The 5498-nt window shown below is 39.9% G+C and overlaps 1 protein-coding gene and 1 long non-coding RNA gene across 7 annotated transcripts in view; one reads left to right on the top strand and one right to left on the bottom strand.

Annotated features, from left to right (window-relative positions):
• The window catches only part of hivep2a (HIVEP zinc finger 2a), a 115139-nt gene that overhangs the window by 52608 nt on the left and 57033 nt on the right, over window positions 1–5498 (top strand). For all 5 annotated transcript variants that reach the window (XM_015046642.1, XM_015046639.1, XM_015046641.1 and 2 more), the window contains one exon: window positions 3782–3841. The gene's annotated coding sequence lies outside the window, so the exon portion shown is untranslated. The remainder of the gene's footprint in view (window positions 1–3781; window positions 3842–5498) is intronic.
• On the bottom strand, window positions 2496–5464 carry LOC106956079 (uncharacterized). Of its 2 annotated transcripts, XR_001426713.1 has the most exons (3): window positions 5308–5464; window positions 5133–5243; window positions 2496–2901 (listed from the first exon to the last, which is right to left on the bottom strand). It is a non-coding gene; the product is annotated as an uncharacterized LOC106956079 (long non-coding RNA). The 2 variants fall into 2 exon arrangements; XR_001426712.1 differs by having other exon boundaries at window positions 5133–5464.

The following is a 5498-nucleotide window of genomic DNA, read 5'->3' as shown; positions in this document are numbered from 1 at the left end:
TAAACCCGACTCAACTTTAAACCCGGTTCAACTTTAAACCCGATTCAACTTTAAACCCGACTCAACTTTAAACCCGATTCAACTTTAAACCCGATTCAACACCCAGATGCCATTTTATTTTTTAGCTTTCATTCACTAAAAACTTTATTTTTCAAAACAAAATGTTGCAGATATTTTCACACTTCATGAACTTTTTCACTTTCTGTCTCGTCAGAAATGACAGAAATTTTAATTTTCATTTCCTTTTTAAGCAAACAGGAATCTGAAAAGTGTGGCATGTTTGTGTTCAGGCACCCTGAGTCAGAACTTTGACTAGATCCGGCTCTGGCTGCTTGTCTTTGTTTACTTTAACATCTACAGACTGAAGCTGAAAGTTTTCAAATCTCGCTACAGATTCTCAGTTGAATTTTGGTCTGGGCTTTGACTAGGCCATCCAGCTGCATGTCTAGGCGGTTTGTCCTGATTAAAGGTGAAACTCCAGCCCTGTCTCCTGCAGGTTTCCTTCCAGGTTTGTTCTGGATGTAGTTTCCCTGTCCAACAGCATGATGCTGCCACTACTGTGCTTCACAGTGTGGACGGTGCGTTTAAGGCGTTTAGGTTTTCTAAACGTTGGTTCAGCTCCAGAAGTTCCTCTCTGCTGATTCTTACGCATATTGAAGTCTGAGACAAACGACTGATTTGTCTGATAAATTGTTGAGCTTGTGGAACCGAAACAGCTCCATGTTTTTGCCTTCGGGGCGGCGATATCTCCGCTTCATGAGCCTCATGTTTTCATGCAGCTGATTTCCTGCCTGGGGCCAAACGGCTACGGAAAGCCATCGACATTTTAATAACAAGACAGTTATTTCTGCTAACATTTATTCATAACTAATGAAATATTAACAGATAATTTATAACAATAAAATAAGAACTGATATGTTTAGAAACTGGAACCAGGTTTATTTTGAAAAGTCAACGGAATCCTTTCAACATTTTTTAACGACAATGTGTGAGCTTTATTTTGAAGGGTTATAAACATTTGCAAAAGTCTGAACAGGCTTTTGTTTTGAAAGGGCGACATAATCCCTTTTCCTGTAGTAATGTTATACCAATTTATTCAAGAAATCACAAACTATGTAACATTTAGACTTTTATTTTGAAGAAGACATCTGAGCTTTATTTCCATTCAGATGGTTTTATTTTGAAAGGGCCAGTTGTTTTCTGTGTTGCCAGCAGTTTGAGGCCTGTGTTGCTCTGACGTGCAGCGATGATTTTAATAATAATAAAACAGATTGTGTCACGTTGCGACGCAGAACAAGCAGAGGAGATGTTTGTTTGGAAAAATGTAATAAAAGGATCTGGGAGCCGCAGCTGGACGGCCGATTTTCCTCTGTGGAAACAGCCGGCATGGAAACACACTGCGAGTATGTGTGTGTGTGTGCATGCGTGTGTGTGTGTGTGTGTGTGCTCCCTGACAGACATGAAGAAGAAAAACAGTCACAATTTTTTCTTGCCTCACTCCTGGTGGACTGGATCAGGAGGACGGCTCGGAAAAACCCGCCTATCAGCCCGGTTCTGTTTGGTTCTGTTCCATTCAGTTCAGTTCTGTTTGGTGTCGCCACGTGTTCTGATCCGTTTGTTGTTGAATCACGTGACGACAAGCGGAACCTTTTTATTTCCAAACCCGTTTTTCTGCAGGCTGAACATCCTTCAGTTTTCTGGAACCTAACCTGAGAGTTTTATTTTGAAAGGCCAACAGAATCTCCACTTCCTGTCTGGTTTCGGTCCATTCGTAACATGGAACCTCAGTTTGTTGTAATCCATCATTTGCAAGCTTTTACTTTGAAGAAAGTTTTATTTATTTATTTAATCTTCTAAAATATTTCAATCACTAAATTATAACATGCTTTTATTGTGAAAAGGCAACACAATCTCAATTTAGGGCAACACAATCCCTTTTAGTTTGTGAATTTAGAGCTATTTAAGTCAATGATAGGAAAGATTTAGACTTTCATTTTGAAGAGCACATTTGAACTTTGTAATTTTTCAAATTAAAATAAATATATTATTTTGATTTTAAACATAGAACCTGCAATAATTACTCAATAAAATTTTAGACTTAAAATAAGTTTCAAAAATTACATTTATTTTGAAGGGTATCTTGCAGATTTATTTTGAAAAGCTGACAAACATCTTTTATTCTTAGTTTGTCACATAAACCCCTGTAATGTAAGCAATAAAACATTAAAGGCTTTTATTTTGAAATGTCAATGGTTTATGAGGAACATGCAAGAATCAACTCAATTAGATTGACAGACTTTATTTTGAAAGCTGTTTTTTTAAATTTACTTGAGTCGTTCTTTTATTTTGAAAGACCAAATTTCTTATTTTGATTGCAGGTTTATGCCTTTGCTGCTATGGCAGACATTAATAAATAATAATAATAATAATAATAATAATAATAATAATAAATCATAAAGGAAAAGTTTTTTCTGCCCCTGAATGAAACGGCATAAAAAGTTTTGATATTTTATTAATATTATTCTGCTGAACGTTCTGGGAAGTTGTTTCTGCCCACACACACCTTTTGCATCTCAGCACAGCGTCGCATCCTGAGCTGCATTATTTACATGAATCAGCGTGGCGGCACCTGGACGCCGCTCTGATCACTTCCTGTCCGTCGCTCTGATCACTTCCTGTCCATCGCTCTGATCACTTGCTGTCCGTCGCTCTGATCACTTGCTGTCCGTCGCTCTGATCACTTCCTGGACGCCGCTCTGATCACTTCCTGTCCGTCGCTCTGATCACTTCCTGTCCGTCGCTCTGATCACTTCCTGTCTGTCGCTCTGATCACTTCCTGTCCGCTGGTCGTTTCTTCCCCTCGGCTCTTCGGTTTCTGGACGGAGGGAAGATGCAGGAGATCTGAAAGAGGAGAGGAGACTTTATTGATTGATTAGAATATAATCAGCATCTGGACTGATCAGCTGATCACTTCAATCTGAGGATAATAATGTTTTATCACTGATGACACTTTAAGCTGAAACTATAAGATTCTACATATTAAATCTGAATGTTTTTCACTTTATTATATTTGCTTACATCTTGGTGCATCATGTGACTTTTAGTTTTATTTTACACCACGATGCATCCAATACTTTCCAATACTTTCCAATACTTTCCATTACTTTGAAGTTTTCTTAATTTTACGCCGTGGTGAGCTTTGTTAGTTTGCATTTCTGTTTTTTTCTCTACTAAACTTAGTTTTACTGGATTCGTTGGTTCCGTGGTTTTGTTATTTTATGGTATTTTCTGTTACTTTGCATTTCTTTGGGATTTTTTACTTTATTTTTCTTGATTTTATTTTACAGCATTGCTCTCTGCAGTACTTTGTGATTCTTTATTGCTGCTTTACGTTACTTTGCTGTTATTTACGTTTGTGATTGTTGGAGATTTTAATGTTTATTTCATGTTAAAAAGGCTCACAGATTGATAGTAAACAGTAAATGAATGGAAGCGCAGCTCTTCACACCCAGGCTGCCACTTCCTCCATGCATCCTGAGCAGAAACACAAATACATCCACAGTATGAATGTGCAAAAATAACCATCTATAATTACACACTGTACTCACAGAAAGCCTGTAAAGACACATTTTACCGATGGAAATACCCGCCTGCTAACATTTAGCTGCTGCTTTCTTCCTCAGGGGAAACTTTTTGTTTTCTATCGTCTGTAAAAAATATTAATCGTTGAATCATTTCAGTTTTTATCTGAAGCTGAAAATGAATTTCTGTTTTCTGGCAGGATGGCGCCATAAGGACACTTCCTGTCGGGACTAACGGCGCCGCAGGCGTGAAGCAGCAGGTGAGTCCAGCCCGCCGTAGTCACTGTGTAGCAGCGGTTCTGGTTCTGGACCGGTTCTGGGTCCTGTTGGGAAAGCACACGGAGCCAGGAGTGTGGCATTAAGTCAAACTGTTCAAACACCTGAACACATCGAAAGTTAGGAGAAATCCTGACTTTACCACGTTTTGCCCTGTGGATGCCCCCAGACGGCCGGGGTGGGGGCATTAGGGGAGTGGTGGGGGCATTAGGGGATGCTGGTGTTCCCTTCGCTCTGCGTTTCAACATGAACCAACGCTGCAGGAATGTTCCTCACTCAGTTAAAAATAGAGAGGATTCGTTTCAGTGAAACACTAAATTAGAAGCTTTCAGTTACAACCCGACTAACCGGGTCCTTCAGGCATGTGGAGGACACCTATACAGGGTTTAGGTACAGATGGATGGATGGTTTTGTTTTTGTTGGTTCTGTTCTGTTTCTTGTCTTCATCAGACTCGTAACTGTTTTTATTATTAGTCTGTGTTGGTTCTGATGGACCGGGCCTGGGTCAATGATCTAGTTAAGATGTTCTGAGCCGGTTCTGCACTTTGCCTGATTAAAAAAAGGCATCTGGTTTGGAAAACTAAAAGATAGTCGGTAAGAACAGCAGGATTTATTTAAAATGTTTCTGTATTTATCAAAGTTTAATAAATAAATTAGTTTTAAAAAGCAGTTATTAAAAGACAAATCATTTCCAGTGTAAAAAGATTTTGATATTTGTAATAAAAGAAAAAAGTAGAATAGAAAGATCTTGTATTGTCTCTCAGTGGTTAAATTCATTGACTGTGAAAAAATAAATGAATATAGAGACTGCACCATTATTTAAAATATGATATTTACTCCAATTAAATTAATCAGCTAATTAATTTTGCTCTAATTAATCAGCATTAACCAACTGCTGGCCACCGAACTGGAGTCTGTGGGGCCGCACAATGTCAGCGTAGGGGCCACAAATGGCCCGTGCCCCTCAGTTTGGACACATTTATTTGAAACTAATTCACAAATAAGGACATGTTGTAATGATATGCAGAAAAATATATTTATATTTATCATATTTTTTCTCTAGTATTTCCTATGAACGGATGATAAACAGACGCGTTGGTATTTTTCTAGCAGCTCAAAGCTAAAAATAAAACTAGCTGCCGGGCGAAGAAAGCCGGCCCCGGCAGAGAGATCACCGGCTGTCAGCGGCTCGCGTCCCTGCCAAGGCTGGGAGACGAGCCGCTGCTTTCAGCACCCCGCCAGCTGAGCGCAGACCGACGGCGGATAAAAACGGACCTCCGACCTGCTCCGCGTCCCGCCGCTAATGCTGCTAATGTTCCCGCCGTTCAGGGTCACAGCTTCCGGGAGTTTCCCCTCGATCTGCCCAGAAATGTGGCGACCCTTCCCCTACAGGGACATCAAACTACGGAAGAGATTGGAAATAAATTCAGGATCGATATCTGGTTATAACCAGTGAAGTCTCACGTTTTTTCTGGGAAACTACCGTATTTTACCTCCCTCTCCCGCCGTGCTCCCGTATTAGCATTTCCCCCCAGCACCGCTCTCATAGTAGCACCGGGCGGCGACATTTCCTGTATTGTCAAGTCCAGAAGTTGGCAGGCGTGGTTACAACAAGAGACTTTTTCATAATATTTAGGAGAA

This window comes from Poecilia latipinna, unplaced genomic scaffold, assembly GCF_001443285.1.
Source record: "Poecilia latipinna isolate Pla-1442-1.1 unplaced genomic scaffold, P_latipinna-1.0 Scaffold786, whole genome shotgun sequence".
NCBI lineage: Eukaryota > Metazoa > Chordata > Actinopteri > Cyprinodontiformes > Poeciliidae > Poecilia > Poecilia latipinna.
Note: the sequence above shows the minus strand (reverse complement) of the source record. Positions and strands in the feature narration are given on the sequence as shown.